The sequence below is a fragment of the Ictidomys tridecemlineatus genome, chromosome 15, assembly GCF_052094955.1.
Source record: "Ictidomys tridecemlineatus isolate mIctTri1 chromosome 15, mIctTri1.hap1, whole genome shotgun sequence".
Taxonomy (NCBI): domain Eukaryota; kingdom Metazoa; phylum Chordata; class Mammalia; order Rodentia; family Sciuridae; genus Ictidomys; species Ictidomys tridecemlineatus.
The window spans coordinates 20,584,841-20,603,823 of record NC_135491.1 but is presented as its reverse complement, the minus strand read 5'-3'; the positions used below and the strand labels follow the sequence as shown (position 1 = coordinate 20,603,823).

Below are 18,983 nucleotides of genomic sequence, written 5' to 3'. Positions count from 1 at the left end.
AAGTGAGATCTGCACCTACAACCTTTTATGATTCCAAAGAGCTTCCTGGGCTCAGGGCGTTTTTGAATTATCTGGGGTTCTTGTTTGTTAGGGTAGGGTTTAAAGTCCAGCTCTTTAAGGTTTCCTGGTTCCCCTGGGGGAATTCAGCCATACCCAAATGCTGGGGCAATAACTGAGACCCCCAGTGAGCTTTGGCACTATTTCTAACCTGTGCTCAAAGTGGTGAGTGGGACAATGATGAGTCCGCTGTCCTCCAGGCTGTCATTGGGGGAAGGAGGAGCAGACTTGAGGACACAAGTCTTTCCCTTTATTGGTTAGAATTTTTATCTGGGATGGTGACAAAAGAGAGCCTTGGTATGTGACACATTTGCAGTCGGCAACTCGAGTTAACGAAAAGCCATATCATGCAGCCACCCCAGTGTATCAGCAATTTCTTTAGTTCACATATCTGTGGGTTGACTTGGGGGTTGGCTGATCTTGGCTGGGTGGGTGCCTGCGTCTGCAAATCAGCTGGACCCAGAATCTGGGCTGGACTGCACTGGGGTAGCTCATCTCTGATCCTCGCCTCCCTAGGCATGTTCTTCTTCTCACTGTGATGGCAGAAACACAAGAAAGCCAGTGGAAACACAGGAGGGCTCCTAAGGCCTTGTCAGTGTCACAGGATTGAGGAAACATAGTCCTTGAAACAGAAATATTTGGGAAGCAGGTCACAGAAAGGACCAAAAGACACAATAGGCACATGTATGTCTCACATCCTGCACTCTTTGGTCAAGAAAAGTTCTGACAGTTACAATTCACACTCTTTGGTAAACTAAGAATAACAGGCAATTTTTGTTTTTTCCTTGGTATTGAGGAAAGAAAATTAGAATGCAGCATGTGCTGTCCCTAAAGCCAGCAATGGTCAAAAAAGAAGGTGAAGTGCCAAGCGGTCATTAGCAGGTGAAATGATAATGCACCACACAAACATACTAGCAGAAAATTCCAAATCTTCAGAAGAATCATTTTCACCAACAAGAAAGAACTTTATTCATCCATTATATCCCAATAAAGATGGTGGGAGGAGCTCCGAAAGGCAGCTGGATGGAAGCCTGGTGTGGTGGTGCATGCCTGTCATCTTACTGGTTCAGGAGCTAAAACAGGAAGATCGCAAGTTCAAAGCCAGCTTCAACAACTTAGAGAGACTCTGAGCAACTTAGTGAGACCCTGTCCCTAAATAAAATATAAAAAGGCTGGGAGTGTGGCTCAGTGGTTAAGCTTCTCTGGGCTCAATTTCTAGTACGAAAAAAAAAGATGGCTGAATGATGCATGAAACAAAAAAACCAATAATGTCTCTTTTTACCAACTAGGAAAAATAACTTTAAAAATATGACACCATTCACAACAGCAATAATATGTAAAGCACAAAGAAATAATACTTTGAAAACTCTGATGGCATAACTTAACATGATAAGCATGGCAGCTCTCTTCTACTTACTCCAAAAATTCAATCCAAATGAAAGGTCCAGCTGGAATTTTTAGAAAATTGAAAAATTTACTCTAAAATTTAAATTTTCCTTTAAAATTGTTCTAAAATTAGGTGAAGTCAATATATATAAAAATCACCAGTTTGATACTAAAAAAGGAGATTAAAGAGGGAAGAATCGCTGTACCAAATATAAAGTCATATTACAAACTCACAGTGATATAAATGGTGTGGTACTGGCAAAGGGAGGATAAATCAGTAGACACACAGAAATGCAAGACTAAGGAGAAAGGCCAAATGTGTTTTGGGAGAAAACTGGATCACTCATCACTCTTTGGAGGAATATAAAACAAAATCTCCGCTTAATGGCACATTCAAAGTGGATGCTTAAGGGGTTCAAATATGAAAACTCTGAATGTTTAAAACACGCAATTTTCAGAAGAAAATGAAATATCTTTGTGACTTTGAGAGCAGGGAATACTTTCTAAATAGAACTTGAGAAACTCAAATGATGGGCAAAAACCAATCTGACAGATTCAATCACCTGAAAATTAAGTCTTTTGGTTCAGTAAAGGACACCTTGGATAAAGATAATAAGCCCAAACTGAAGAGGGCTAATACCTAGACAGTCACCCCAAGAGGAAAATGACCAAATGATATGTTTACAGGCCACTTAGAAGAGAAGACTCCAAAAGGTCATAAATGTACAGAAAGAGACTAAAAAAAAAATAATAATAATTAGCCACCAGAGAAATGAAAATTAAAACAAAAAAAGACACCATTTCATACCCAATACATTTGCAAAAATAAAAATGGGCTTCTAGAAAATTCCTAGTGTTTTCAGGGAAGAGGAATTAGTGGACACTTTTGCTGGGCTTGGCGTCGTATTGTTGGTGCATCAACACTACTGAGTCAAACCAAAGGCACAGCCCATCTACGACTCAGGTTGGTTCCCTAGAAAACAGTCACTCAGAGTAAGCAGTACATCAGAAAGTTGACTGGGGGGTGTGCTCACAATCAACATTCGGAAGAGTGAAATCTATAGACATTGGGCTGGAATATAGTCTCCACAAGGACCTCAGATATTACACCCTCCTACAGGGAGCCTGGGAGCTGGGGTGGCCCTTCAGAACCATCCACTTGACTCACCAGACACAGGGGCAGGGACCTTGAGCAAGGCAGCTCTCTTCACCCCCATACAGACAACTTTCCCAGTAACTGGGCTCCCTCCATTTGAAAGGCGATGTCTGAGTGTCCCACTATCTCATCTATCACACGCTGTGAGCCAGAAAATCTCTTGAAGATATTTTCACAGAGAACCATAAAGGACACATGGATATTGGTCTAAGAGTAATTATAGAAGAAGGAGTTTGGGGCCTATATGTCCATCCCCTGGAAGATAAATAAAATGTGGAGCTGGACGCAGTGGCACCTGCCTGTAATTGCAGCAGCTCAAGAGGCTGAGGCAGGAGGGTCGCAAGTTCAAAGTCAGCCTCAGCATCTTAGCGAAGCCCTAAGCAACTTAGCAAGACCCTGTCTCAAAATACAATTGAAAAAGGGCTGGGAGTACGGCTCAGTGGTTAAGCATCCCTGGGTTCAATCCCTGATATAAAAAAAATATGTGGAAACATACATCATGAAGTATATGTCTATGACATTTATGTAAACTAAAATGCATGCACACTAACAGTATGTACTTGTCAGGAACACATACTAATGTGTTCAGATAGCAGTAAACGATGGAACTGTTCTTCTATGGGGGAAAGAGAACCAGATTAAAAGATAATCAATTGACAAATCAAAAGAGGGGGTCTTGCAGAGATTTGGTGGTTATAAGAGCCAATAAGCTAGGATTACAATTGACTTCACTCTCTGCATTTGAGTCTCAGAAAAAAACAAAAAAAACCCAGAAGTCACAGCAGTGTCCAAAATTGCTAACCATTATTTAGGTCAGCCTGGGATCATCCCACATACCATGTTTCTTTTTCTTTTTTTTTTTTTTTCACATCTAAAACCCTCATGGAGCTGCAGCCCAGCTGGTATATCTATCTTCCAGGGAAGCAGGACCAGGGTTTCTTTTCCAGATGTTTTGGACTTCGATTTTCATATTTGAATCTAATTAAGGGTTTGTAAAGGGCACAAGGAACAAGTTTCTCCTCTTTCTTCACACTCTGTATTTGGTTGAAAGGGAAGAAATCCAACCATGGAGTTTGAAGATACGTTGCCAATGGAAAGTAGGCAGGGAGAAAAATCAGGGATTAAGAGAGGGAGGAAGAGAGAGAGAGGTGCATGGCCCCAGCAGGGTGGATGCATTCCTGGAAGAAGCAGCAGGGAAAAAGTGAAGTTTTACAATGAGGAGGAGAAACAAAGTTAAAGAGATACTCAAGTATTTTTAAAAACTGTGAAACTGCCAAAGAGAATTTGAGGCAGAAAGTACACAGTCCACATGGGGAAAGGTTTTTTATAGAAAAATCCAGTTTCTAGGATATTCTTATCACAGGGCTAGGAAAGCAGAGAACAGATTCAGAACAATGGCTTTGGAAAACTCTTCATGCCAAGAGATTCCAGCACCCCCCCGCCCCTCTCTCAAAGTCTGGACTTTGGAAAGTAAGAAAATATGTGCATGAAAATGCATTAATAGACAGTCTGGTTCTAGTACTGACAGCCACAGCCACGTTCTGAAGCCTCAGGCAAGTCCTGCCCTTTTTTCAGACGAGGCTTGCCCATCTATAAAACAACAACAAAAAAAGGTCAACATTTTGGGTTTTTGGTTTTTTTTTTTTCCCTTTGAAATTCTAGAAGTTGATGCAAGAGGGTGATGTAAGAAAGTGTTGATACAAATCTCTGCCCCAGCTGCCAGGGAGTGCCACAGGAAAACAGCTGAGTCACATCCTACAAGCATGGGATTCTCTGCTTAACAGGGGGGAAGAGGGGACGGACAAGAGAAAGAGATTGTACAGGAGGAGAAAGAAAACTAATAGTTGTCCATAGTGTGACTGTAGTTTTTACCATCCTCTAAGTTGGCTGTAGTGTAAGCGTCCACCACCCTTGTGTAAACTTTGGGTTTAAATACATACTATGTCTTTAGACACACACGTATATATCATATTATATGGCCTCTTAACGTAAGCCAGCTGTATCATCTGCTACCCAGCTGAAGTATCAACAGTTTATTCCAACCTTGGAGGAAAAAAAAATAAGAAAAACTGGCTCTGATGGACTACTGAACATTGACTTCTCTCTACATGGGCTTTCAACTGGACTCATGTTTTAGTCAGTTTTTGTGTTGCTGAGACCAAACAACCAAAAAAAAGAAAAAAAAAAGAAAAAAAAAACTTAAAGGAGGGGGAGGTTTATTTTGGTATATGGTTTCAGAGGTTCAGTTCATGGTGAGCCAACTCCATTGCTCTGGGCCTTCAGTGAGGCAGAACATGCTGGATACCGCTCAGGACATGGCAGAGAGAGCTCTGCTTTCCAGGGACAAAATACATACCTCAAAGGCACATGTCCAGTGATGAACTTCTTCCAGCTACACCCTACGTACCTTTAGCTACCATGCAGTTAATTCACATTAGTGGATGAATCCACTAACTAGGTTAAGGTTGTCATAGCCCAGTCATTTCATCACTGAACATTCTTGCGTTGTCTTGCACATGAGCTTTTGGAATACACCTCATATCTAAACCAGAACAACTGTTTAAGGGATTTTTTTTTCTAATGGTAATTTTGATCAGACATAATATTTTTTCCCCTATAGGTGTTACTAGGCACATGTCATTACAATTGCCCAAGCATCTGGTTCCCCTTCCTATATATGAGGTCTTCTCCATTTCATAAGACAAAACCCACGTGACACCATAGAAGTCAAAATTATCAGGTACTTTCCATCTTGCCATGTAAATAGGGCACAGGGGCATGCATCTTTGAATTAAACCTTAATGAAGCCATAAAGGGGAGATAGCATGGGCTCCATTCTGCAGAACATAGAGCGGCAATACTGCCCACATCTTATTTCCTGTGGCACCAATAGCATAATGACAACATGGGTGATGGAATGTGAGATCTAGGATGTTGGTAGTATAGGCTATGATATCTGAGCTTCACAGTTGTGACCACGTACCTCTGTGGCACAATTGGGGCAGGATTTCCGATCATATCACTTCCAAATCTGGCTCTATGCTCTTTTTTGGTTATAAAAGTTATTCAAAATCCTTTTAGTAACTTTTCTTGTTTTTAAATTTTTCTTCTTCTGATTTGGTTTCTGATGTTTGAAGCTAGGAGTCCACACAGCATTTAGAACTTAACTTCTTATGCAAGGTGCAATTCTACTTCTTTGATGGTTAGTTTAATTCACCTTTAAAATGTCATCAGTGAAGCCATCTGGATTCGTAGTTTTCATTGTAAGAAGTTGTTTAATTACTTATTGTTGTTGTTCATAACTAGAGCTATTAACATTTCTATTTCATTTACATCTTTGCCTTGTTTTTTGTCTCTTCAAAGTTGTTGAAATTATGTACATTAAGCTCATATTATTCCTTTATTATCTTTGAAATGTCCGTAAGACCTGTGTAAGATTCTCCCTTTTGTTCCTATTATTGTTCATTTGTGTTTCCTCTTTTATCTTGATCAGTCAATCTAAGGGCCAATTGATTTTATTTAAGTTAAACAACTTTTGGTTTCATTGATTTGTTTCTACAGTTTGTATGTTTCTATTTCTATTGATTTCTGCTCATTCTTTTGTCTTTTAATTTGGGTTTAATTTGATCTTCTAGCTTCTGAAGGTGTAAATTTATATTTTTTCAATTTTTTAAAAAAAATAAACACTTATTATACGTTTTCCTCTAAAGAATTATTTTAACTTCATTTGACGAATTTGTTATGCTGTGTTTATATATTCATACAAATTAAACTTTTTTTGAATTGTTTCTTGTGGTTTCCTTTTGACCCACGAGATTCCCAGAAACATTTTCCCCAAATATCTGGGTATTTTAAAAATGTCTTTGTGATCATTGATTTCCAAGATAATAGAAATATACCCTTTATGATTTCAATTCTTTAAATGCAATCACTCTTTTAATGGTTCGGTATATTGTCTACCATGGTAAATGTTCTATATGTATTGCAAAGAAAATATATTTTGTTGATTGCTGTGATTTGGATCTGCTGGGTCTCCCAAAGTCTCATGTGCTCCGAGGTAGTGTTTTTGGGAAGTGATTAAATTATAAGGACCCTGACCTTATCCATTATTAGCTGGATGGACTACTGGGAGGTAGGACCTAGGTGGAGGCAGAGGGTCACTGGGAGTGCCCTGGAAGAGTTTACTTTTCCCCTGACCCTTTTCTCTTTTGCTCTCTGCTTCTAGACTAGCATGAGCAGAGCAACTTCTCTCCACCATGCCCTTCCGCCATGTTTTATCTCAGGCCCAGATCGATGCAGTTGGGCAAGTGTAAATTGAGAGGTGCCTCTGAAACCACAAGGCAAAATACATTTTTCCTCCTCTAAGTTGTTTTTGTTAGATATTTTGGTCACTGAAATGCAAAACTAATGAACATACTAATTTGGCGTGTAATGTTCAACAAATGTCAGTTAGGTTCCATTGATTGAATCAGGATTTGATGCATCTTATAGATTTTGTATTTCTTCTATCAATTACTAAGAGGAAAGAGTTGAAATCTTGAACTAGTTTGTGTCTTCCTCCCCTTTTATTTTTGCCGTATTATATTTACAAACTTTGAAGATTTATTTTTGGTGCATACATGTTTAAATTTTTGTTTTTCTTTTTTTTTTAAATTTGAGCATTATATATATATCCTTATGAAACAACTCTTTTTATCTCTGGTAATAGCCCTGTACTGATGTCTACTTTTCATAGTGACAGCAATCTTCTCATAATTAGTTCTTACATAAAAATTTTTTTCTTTGCTTTTCTTTTAAGCTACTTGTGTATTTATTTTTAAAGTAGGTTTCTTATAGTTGAGTGTTCATCTTTGGTATTCTGGATATCATCATCAACATCATCATCAAATAATAATAATGGAATTACAAGGATAACTTGGAATTTCTTAACATTATTATGTACTTTTTATAACATTTTCTTGCTAAAGCACATAATTATAACACAGATATTTTCCCATAGCATATAGAAATTATCTCTGCCTGACATAGATGTTTGACTGTAGAACATATTTTTTAAAAGGAATATTTCACCATGGGCCTTTCTCTAGTTTAGATTTTAGATCAGTTTCTCATCTTAGAGTACTCCACAGGCACATATTTACAACATGGCAACAGCGAGGATTAAGACTAAGTGATTAGATTTATGGTTGCTTCTCCCCAATCTGCTCCTTCCTTGGTTCCTATAAATGTTTATCTTAACCTTAGACTCTGCATGTTCACGTTTCCTGCTCTTACTTTTCATCTAACATCAGTAGATTCCTTAAAACCAGTAATGTCCCTGTATTTATTGTCAAACTTTAATTTGCACCCATGATTTGTACTTTTCCTATTTTCCTAATTTCTTATCTGAAATATATATTTTTTTCCAAAACATAGGAAAGGAATTTCCACATGAAAATATTACTAAGTGTTTGGGTCTTGCTTCTTCATCAAGTCTGATAATCATGACCTTTAAATTGGTATGTTAGACTATTAACATTTCATATTATTATTAATATAGTCTTATTATTTATCTTATATTTCTCACATTGGTTCCTTCATTTTTTTACCCTCTTTCCTGTTTTCTTTTGAATCAAATAACTATTTTTTTACTATTCTATTTTATTTCTACCTTGAGCTTATTGGGTATACTGTTTTATTCCTCTTTTGGTAATTGCTTATAGTTTGCCATGTGTTTTTACCTTCTTATAGGATGATATCAAGGACTATTATGCCCCTTCATGTGTAATATGAGAATCTTAGAATAATAGCTTCCATTTTTCCCCTTTGTGTAATTGCTCAGACATTTAAATTCTGTAGATACTTTGAACTACACAACTATCTACATCTAAGTCTATATATCTACATCTCTATCTTTATATTTAAAAAGTTCTCACATAGGCAAATTTTTTTAAAATTTTATGATTATTCACTTATTTACCATTTCTGGTTCTATATCACTTATTGTATCTGAGCTTCCATTTGGTCTACCTAAAATACTTTGCACATACTGTTGCCTCCGCTGAAAGGCTCTTCTTAGCTACCTGGAGGGCCAGTTCCCTCTCTATATCTTTTGCTCAGATGTCAGTCTATATGAAGTCCTTTAGCCTTGTATTTAATATTGCAGTGTTCTGTCCCCTGTGACACTCTCTGTAATTCCTCATTGATTTAATTTTCTTGTAGCACTTTATACATTCTTACCTGTCTGGTAGGTTTTTATCTGACTCCTTACAGATTGAATGTAAACTCCGTGAGAGCAGGTAATTTTGTTAACTGATGTGTCTACGTGCTTGTGTGAGCACGTTCATCCCTAGTGCCTGTGGCAGGGCCCAGTGCTTGGTAGAAGACCAGTGGTGGTCCATTTGAATGAATGGATGAGGTTTCTCTCATGTTCTATGAAGAACAGAGATGTTGTTCTCGACCTCTTAGTCTGAATGTACAGTCAGTTGTATAATAAACTCTCACTAATCAACTCATTCTAATCAAGTAGTTAACTAGGGGTGAGTCCAGACCAATGATCTGATCCAGTAATTAACCAGGGCTGAATGTGTTCCTTCAGCTCAACCTCACATTTTCTGAAAACCATCTCAGAAACAGTTAGGCACTGGGACTACAGAAAGAAGAGGATGACATGCTGTTCGAGGATGCTCAGTGTTCCTTAGTCAGAAGTCCGAAAATTTTACCCAAAAGGTACACACAGGTCACTGAAGTGGGATTCATGTGGAAATGACCATCAGAGTTGTAAGGGGGGGTTTACAAAAGATGTTGACAAGAAAAAAAAAATACATTAGGATCTTACCTGCATGGATATGTATCTAACGTGGGATTATTTGACAGTTCAAAGAACACTGTGCGGCTGAGGTTTATGCCTACTGGCCAGAGCCCAGTTCCAAGTCTTCCCAGGGACTGTGAACTTTCCACAACCACTATACACACTTTCCCATGCTCAGCTGACAAAAGAGTGCTTATTCAAAATAAGTTTCTGCAGCTTCAGAAGCATGGGTCCTGGCTCTACAGGTGGCATGAGAAGACCCAGGGAGGAAAGCATATCTTCATGGGTGAAAGAAGTTCTCCTGGCTCCTACTGAGGGTGAATAGGACCGAGCAAGCTCAATAAACTCCCTTAGACAACATCTGGTTTCCAACAGCTGTCTAACTTCCCAGGCTTTGCTCTCTCCACTCAGCCATTGCCAAAATGACATCCTCTGGGTTGAAGGTTAGGTACTGGAGAGGCTTCTGCCAGCAACTCTTGATGTAATCAAGACAGCCATGGACTTGCGCAACTTTAGGATGTGGGATAAAAAGCCTCCTTACTCAGCGCCATTTGTGGGCTGTCTTTCATATGATGAAATAGTCCCATACTTGACTTTGAAGCCAGATTCTTGGGTCAGTTCCCACCTTTTGGGTACCAAACAACTCCGTGGAAATTTTCCCTCCTCCCCCTCTTCCTTACAGACATGTATCCTAATGTCCTTAACTTGTCCCTAATCCAGTAAACAGGGTTTCAGTAACATATAAACATGATTTATGAAAACAAATCTGCTTAGAGAAGCTGTGTCACATAGCTGTAAGCAAAGATGAAAGACCATGATTAACAGGACCCACATCTGCAGGAGGGAGGATGCAACTGGAGTCCCCGCCAGTCTCTACCTCAAAGAGAGCATGCACTAGATTGATAATGAGACTATGTCCACTCTTTACTTCATCCTTCCTGCGTTCTAAGCACTGGGCTGAGTGCTTCCTGTCCACTTGAACCACGCCATCATCTGAAGAGGTGGGCCCTGTTTTCACTTGCATATTACAGGTGAGGAGACTGCGGCTAAGAAAGGATGAGTAGCTTATCCAAGGTCACAGAGCTGGTGCATGAAAGAACTGGGACATTGCCAGTAGGAGTGGTCTAGGATCCACATAGGTGGACAAACCACATAGATGAAAATTAACAAAACAAAACAAAATAACTCTGGGCCTGATATAACTGATTGGAGTGTCTTCATTGATCCAGTTACTTGGGTTATTGCTAATTCTCTATTATGGTTTCTTTACTTAGGCACCACCTGTCTACCACCCAGGGAGGTGGGATCTACCACACTAGATCCATAGGAGCAATAATCAGGAAGCATTTGAGGTAGGGTGGGGTGGGGGAAGAGGAGGATGCAGCCTCCTAGTCAATCCCAATAGGAGAGAATATTCTCTGTGCTCCAAGCTCCTCAAAGGCAGAATCTGTATGTCATTTGGGGAAGTTCTGAGATAATAATCAGAGTCCTTCCCTTCTGGGTCCTCAAACAAATGAGAGGTAGACCCAGGAATCAGGGAGGGATTGAAGTATCAGCCGGCATGGTGGTTCACAGAGCTGCACTGGATTTAGAGCCAACACAAGGTCCCTCTCTTCCTCTGTCAAGTCCCAGGCCACTTACCCAGCCCAGGGCAGAGGCAGCTCTGTACCCCTAGGTGCTGAAGGTGGAGGCAGATACCAGAGCTGCTTGGGAGGCCTTCCTGCCACACGGAACCGGGAGCCAAGAGAAGTCTTGCCCCAGGCTGCCAAAGAGAAACCTACAGAAGACCACAGGGCACAGCAAACCTCCCATAATGTCACCCACACATGGACATCGGACCATCCTCAACATTCTCAGCAGTTAGATCTTCCCTTAGCAAAGAGGGACAGAAGAAAAGAGTGGGAAACTTTCCTCCAGTACTTTCAGAACTGAAGTCACCCTTTGCTAGGTCTTAAAATCCACATGTTGAAATCCCCACCCCACCCCATAGGGTGATGATATTAGGAGGAGGGATCTTTGTGGGGTGATTAGTTTGTGGGGGACACAGCCTTCACAGATGGGACTAGAGACCTTAAAAAGAGGCCCCAGGAAGATCTTCCACCATGCAAGGTCACAGCAAGGAAGTACCTTCTATGAGCCAGAAGACAGGTCTACCACTAGACAACACCTTGATCTTGTACTCCCACTCTCCGGAACCGTGAGAGCTAGGTCTCTGTTGATTACATTCCGCTCAGTTTATGGTATTTTGTTACAGCAGTCAAAATAGACTAAACCGCCATTCCTTTGTCCATCAATGGCATGATGAACGTGAAATAATGATTTCCCACAGCAGGTTTAACCATTGGTCTACGTCAGACCTTCCTATACCCACACTCCTGCTGTGGCGTCTTCATGGGTGGGGTCAATTTCCCTGAGATTGGCTGAATGATTCACTTTTAGCCAATTATATGTGGATGGAAATGACCATGTGCCATCTTGGAGATGAGATCTTCAGTGATACACACATTTCAACAGATCTTCTTGAGTCTCTGAGGAGAACATGGCCAGTTACCTCTCTGGTTCAAAAAGAATGAGAGACAGGCCATGCTAGCCACCGTAAAAACCCCAGCTTGAAGCAGGGCTACCTTACATATCTATTCTAGATCAATTCGACCCCGACCACACTTGCAGATGCACAGGGGATAATATGTGAATGTTCTTTAAGTCCTAATCTTTGGAGTTGTTTTATTCAGCAACAGCTAACTAACTAGTTGATGTACCTTCCAGACTCATTTGTAGACCCCAGGGACTAGTAAATCCCCTGGAATAGCTCAGGTCTCCCTTCAGTATTTGTTGTTTGCATTAATGAATGAAGAGCCTTAGTTTTTAACCCACCCATCATTTTTACCTACTTATCCAAACAGCTCATCAGGCGTTGTCCAACATCACGATATCCATCCAGGCCATTTTGGAGGAACAAAAATAAACAATGAGACAAGACCAGACCTTCCCTTGAAGTGGTCATTAAACATCTAAAGTCCTGGGAGTCTGAGCCTGGGATCACGGGGCCACTTTGGCATCATGTGGGGGCAGCTGACACATCACACAGCACCAGCCTCTGCGCCTCCCACTGGATTCTTAATGGAATGAAATGCGCCAACATGGTCAGGCCCTCACTGGGACTCCGCGCCGATTCCGAATGCAGGGCCACCTCTACCGAGATGTAAGGGTCCAGCCCGAGGCTGCCCATGGAAGACAGATCCACCTTTTCTTCCTATTTTTTTCAGAAGGAAATTTTCCAACACGACGGAGGGAATGCACGCCTTCCCCGACTGACTCGATGCTGTTTCCCAAGAGCAGCGTTCTGGAAGGTGGACCATCAGGTGGAAGAAGTATTCTCCAGAAAGCCGCCTTCCCAAGGGACTGGTGACAGCTTGAGCGTGACGGGGAGTCCTGTTGTATTCCGAGGTGTGAAGGGAAGGCATGAACTGTGCATATGCTGTACCATACAGTTTTGCCTACAAATGCTTGTAGCTTCATTGTAGCTGTGAATGCTCCATTCCTCTCCTCTTCACCCTTGAAGATTCGCGAACATACAGGATTTGAGCTGTGTGAGGCACAGCACTCCCCACATGGTAGGCACGGGAGGATGCAGGTCTGATGGCTTCACCCACGAGGGCAGATGGGCAGGTGTTAGGGAATCTCAGAGCTTGTGGCTAAAGAGTCCGTCCTTCTATGGACATTCCTTTGCACCATGGCACTGTCCAAATTCGGGGTTTCATGAAGGTATTTATTGGTATAGACTACCAAAACCAAATGCATCCTAAAGGAAGTGGACAAACACGATGTGCATCTAGCAGAGGCTACATAAACCGTGGGGCCATCATTTGAACAAAAGGAAACACAAGATTGATGGACCCTCTCTATACCATAGGTTTTTACATTTATATTAGTGATAGTTGTATATGATCTTGGGGTTCACTATTTTAAGGCTGTGCTTACGTAGGCTTAAAGATACCAGCCTAAAAACCCGAATGCGTTCCTGTCTTTGCCAGCTAGGACAAGAAAGCCTTGAAGCCTGACTACAGACTGTGAGAGAAAGAGAGGAAAAAACAGGAGGAGGAGAGAGAGAGAGAGAGAGAGAGAGAGAGAGAGAGAGAGAGAGAGGAGGAGGAAAGGAGGGAGAGTAGGGAGGAGAAAATCTTGTCAAAATCTTTTTAGTGCCTAAAACTAATTCTGTTCATCTTGGATTTGGTGAGCTGGATAATATTCTACGCACGGCTCCTAAATGAATTATTAAATGTCAACTCAAGATGGCTTAACTAAAATCTCCAATTTAATAACCAAAAAGTATCTAAGGTAACAATAACAATTTTATAGGTGCATGTAGAGTTGTCAAGTCAAACCATTATAGACAAGCTTTGGGGGTTTTCACACAATCTCCTTCCACATCTCATCTTCTGTCACTAAATATCCACTCTGGAGAGCATGTTCCATTTCAATAAAGATCACGCCTTTCGTGCGAGCTTCCCTATTCAGATCAAGCCAGCAAACCCTTTTTTTTTTCCCCCCTAAAATATAAAGCTAAACAAGATCTCAGTCACAACCACCAAATCTTTATTAATGCATTCCTTGTGCTACTTCTGAATATTAATAAAAATTAATAATTAATTTTGCCTTTGGCATTGCAAGATATACTAGTTTTAATTAGTGTACTGTACTCCTATACAATTAAAAAATAATTGATGTCCACGCTTATTGGCGGTGTCTGTGATCTTCTTTTCTGTTGTTGTCAACAAATGCCTTAAAAAACAAGTTCAAGAATGTTGCGCTGTCCACTTGATTTACACACCCAAAGTAACAGGCAAATCTTTTATGATGAAACAGAACAGTTTTCTGTTTAAATTATACACAAGTATATTAACTAGAAAGAGAAAATTAAAAGCTGATGGCTACAAGGAATAATGGAAAGTCTATAAAAATGTTTTATCTATCAACAAATTTGCCTGGAAAATATCAATGGCTGGCACCATCTCTCTGCTGAAACACGGAGAGGCCATCTTGGATTTGTTATGTCAATTCCATCAAGCATTTAATTCTGATGTCCTCCTTAATCAGCTTTAGTTATTTAAATTCAGCATATCATGTTACTGTTCTACTACATCATTTTAATTGTGCCATGAACTACTTTATTATAGAATGCTAAAGTATCTCCCTGTGTCTCCTTCTTCCTCCTTCTCTCTTAACAATGCAGACGGTAGAACTCAAGAGAAAACGCCTCTCGTTCAAGGGGTGGGGGGGGGGACTAGCTTTCTTTGAAAATATTTGTATCAAGGATCTGGAGAGGGTGGTGGTTGTCTTAGATGGAAATGATTCAAATCCCACAGCGCATGTGTTTCTGGGTTTTATGTGTTAGAACCGGGATTCTTATTTTTAAGAAATCTCCCTCCACCGACCACAGTTATATCTGTAATACCAAGAGGCGATGTACTAAGAGGAAATAGAGTTAGTAACAACAAAGGGCAAAGAAGAAAGGGTCCATACATGATCTGGATTTTATGATTTACCGCCCCCCCCCCCCCGTCTCATTGGTTAGTAAACATTTTTAAGGCAAAAACTCAAACTGATGCAAATGATTCTTTTCCAGATAAATAATTTAATAGAAATTTTAATTAAAAATGACTATACCAAAGTATCTGTCCTAATAAGGTAATCTCTGGGGCTGTGTGTGTAGCTCAGTGGCAGAGTGCTGGCCTAGCATGCATGAAGCCGCGAGTTCAATTCCCCACACTGCAAAGATTTTTTTTTACAAGTATAATCTTTGGTGTATTTTTCATAAGAGTAGTGCCTTTATGAACTTATCACAGTCTAAAATTATTTTGGTCATGGGCCTGCTCACTTGTTCATCATCCACATCTCCTGCCCGTCTCCTGCAATTGCAGTGAGACCAGGTACACCAATGGTTTTAATCACAATGGCACTTTCAATGCACCACATAATGTCCACCATAAAACTGACATTTAATTGACAGCATGGAATGAATTTGTCAATTCTGGCGCAAAACACATTTTTTTTTTCCTTTCTTGAATCTTTTAAATTTCCTTTTTCCATGCCCATCAAAATGTGCATGGACAAACAAGCTGTGGTATAACCATACCATAGCCTATTACTCAGCGATAAAAACATAAATCCATGAATTACTCATGTACACCATACCATGAATGAATCTCAAAAAGTGTAAGTTGAGCCTAATAAACTAATATCAAAAGAGTATGCACTGCATAATTTATTGTGCATGGGTTCCAGAGCAGGGACTGCTAAGCCATTGTGAAAGGAAGCAGAACTTCTATTCTGATTTCTGTGGCTTCAGGAGGGCATTCCCTGGAAAGAGGTATGTGAGAATGCTCTGGAGCACAGAAATGTCCTAGATTTTAATGGGGCTGGTGGTTAGATGAATGTACATATTTGTCAAACTTCATCACACTGTATACTTAAGAGCTGTGCATTGATGGTATGTAAATTATGCCCTAACTTAAAAAAAATTTTTTTGTAATACGCATTTTCTTTTTCTAGTCCATTGGCAAGTGAAGGAGGAAACTCAGAAAATGTATACAGTTGAGAGGCTTTGGAATTCCTCTTCCCACGTCACCACCTCCCTCGCCAGGTCCTTGTAACAGTGCTAACAGGCAGCAGCGTTGACGAACATTACAACCTCCCCCTGGTGTATTATCCTACCTGGATTCCCCTTGACCCCGGGGGTGGTGCTGCTGTGTCTCTCTGGCCTCATGCAGGTGATGAAGGCCGGGGTTTCGTCATCACGAGCATGCCATTTTGGATGCAGAGAAGTGCCTGGCTCCTCCGCCAGAAGCTGTGAATAACACTCTTAACAGTCCATGCAAATGCTGTGGTCCGTGTCTGCATGCCCAGCTGGTCTGCTGATCAATTTTTACTTCTCAAATTGGGTCAGTGAGAAAGGATGGAGCTTTCTGTTCTTGCGATCTACATTCTCAAGGCGATCTCAATTCTATTAACACCGGGAGACCTGGAAATTCCATCCAAGGCAAGCCTTTGGCTTCCCTGGGACCACCTTTCAGAAAGGTCCATTGACCTATTTTCTTTTTCAGACTTTCTTTCTTTTTAATTAAAAGGCCCAAATTTCCTGGGTGTTAATCGAGGATTAGCTTGAGAATTAAAATGCTGTGCATCCCTCAGAGAACCACCAGGTCTAGGAGTGAAACGCTCCTAATCAGTACTTAATCACCTCCGAAGGGTCTCCTCACTCACAAAATCACTGTGCAGCTCCCTCATCTCTGTAAGAAGAACCGAAATGAGCAAGAGGGTTTCCTTAGACTGTGTCCTGGAAGGGGCCCGGGCTGTGGGTCTGAGCAGCCTTTGGGAATTTGCTATTGGCTTTGTTTAAAGGTTGGATCTTTCCTTGATGAGAGGTGTGCATTCTCTCATCTTGATTTTGCTTTCCTAATTCCCTTCCTCATGGCTGATAAGTGCCTATTTAACCAATGGGGCTACAAGTCACAGCTAGCTTACCTTGCGCTTCCTACTCTACTGTTGTTGGTTGGCCCTTAGGGTACCCAGAGCCTTGTGGGTGTCTTGAGTGATCCACACTCTCAAAAGCGAACTCTACACTTGACCTGAAAGTTTTAGCTTGCCCAGAGCCATCCTTGCAACAGATTCTTGTTTGGTGTTCCCCATGTTCACTTAGAACAGCCTTGGCTATGTCCAAAGGTGTTGAAGGTCAAACAACACAATCTCCTGGGTGGTGGGGTGACTGCTCACACAACGTACAGCCCATGGGATGTACCAAAGGAGGAGGCAAAGTGCTGGGTGGAGCCAGAGAGCTGGCATGACCAGAGAGGGCATCTTGCAGGGATGAACCTCAGGGTGCATCTTCAAGGAGAGGGCAATGGCAGGTGGACATGTTCCAGGCTCAGTCAACAAAGGAATGTTGTTTGGGGACAGAATGAGAAATGTTTGGTCAAAATAATGTTTACTCCCTGATATTCAGGTACTCCTATCTTAGCTTTACATGTTTTGCCTCCTCACATACCCCTACACACATAGGACCACCCAAAATCTTGCTGTAGGTAGGGCAGATGTAAAGGACAAGTCAGTGCTATGGACAGCAATGACCATGGCATGGATCAGGGAGATGCATCCAGGGACTCTCCTGGTTTCTGAATCCTGGGTCTTTGCCAGTTGCATCCCGTCTTGGAGCCCTGGCTGTAAATGGGGTTCATGTAAACTCAGGGGATGGCCACTCTGGTGAATGGGGCACTATGCACCCAGTTCCTGACTGGTTGTCAAGGCTAAGTCAATAGCAGCTATTATTATTTTTCTAGGTTAGAGACAAAAGAAAAAAAATATATTGACTCCCCAAAAAGACCTAAAAAGAAAATTTCTGATGTATAAAATACAACTAAAAATTACAGAACAATGCAACCCGGCTACTCAAGTCCTCGCCTACCTCTTCACCGGTCGTCTCTGCCTCCAGCAGGCTGTGGCTCCCAGCTGAGGCCTTATTCTGACCCCTTAGCTTCCTTCACCATTTCTCAGGGGTCAGTGGCCTCTGCTGAGCTGGTTCCAGCAGAGGCCATCTTTAAGGAAGCTCATCTTTCAAAGTGGCCGCTGAGACAGATGTCCAGTACAATGGCGCTCCCAAAGGCAGCGCTGAGTGGGGACCTGCATGTAGGGGAGGAGGGAGCATTTCCATTTCATTGTGGGTCCAAAGCACCCACACCCTTCCGAGGTCTCTGCCTCTCTCTGCTCTGTGGGCTCCCACATCATCTGGGGCCTAGAGGGCTGGCCGGTGTCTTCAGACACCTCTGTGTGCCTACCGGAAGAGGCTTATCCAGAGGTGGCTGAACCGCAATCCTTCCACACTGCACTGAGTGCCCTTGTGACTCCCTCTGAGGTGGAGTCTGTTATTCACGGGACAGTTTTCTTAATTGCACCCCACCCCCTGCATAAGATGATAAATTCTAATGGGAGGTCTAGGGCTAGGTTGACCTTGGTCCTCACTACGTCTCTAGCCATAGCACAGTGCCTGGTGTACAGCTAGTGTCCAATTAAACAGTAAATAGAAAAAGAAATAGTCAAATTCCATAGGTATGAATGTTCGGTCCTCCCCCAGGGTCCAAACACCAAAGTACCATTTTCACGCCCCGGTTGCCAAAGTCTTCTCTGATTTCCTGCCCTTGAAATTCTCCCAAGATTCTTCCTTCTGCGTCCTGGTATTCTCTTGTGCTGTCACAGGGCCCAGATGGAACTGTATTTGTTCATAAACAAATCTTACCCCCTGTGATAGATTTGGGCCTCTGTTTCTCTGAACCCCTTCACTGAGTGACACTAATTGTCACTCAGTGAGTTTTTGGGTTAAGATGGGTTTTTATCATTTTCCACCCCCATCTGCTCCCAGAGGTGACCTGCAAGTAGGCTTTAGTCCTGATTCGCTACCAGGATCACAAGGGACGTTGTGAATGATATTTGCCAAACTGTTTCCTAATGGGGCCCTTTGAGAAGAGAGATCCATCCTTCCCAAGGGCTTCATTCTGTCAACACTACAGAGAACGTCCTCAGGTGTGGGGATGCAGTCTTCTT

General features: G+C 41.6%; 1 long non-coding RNA gene across 1 annotated transcript in view; it reads right to left on the bottom strand.

Moving 5' to 3' along the window:
• The window catches only part of LOC110598695 (uncharacterized), a 42,422-nt gene extending 25,958 nt beyond the window's left edge, over positions 1–16,464 (bottom strand). Inside the window, exon 1 of the long non-coding RNA XR_002484586.3 lies at positions 16,104–16,464. This is a non-coding gene — a long non-coding RNA (uncharacterized LOC110598695). The remainder of the gene's footprint in view (positions 1–16,103) is intronic.
• Positions 16,465–18,983: the final 2,519 nt, after the last annotated feature.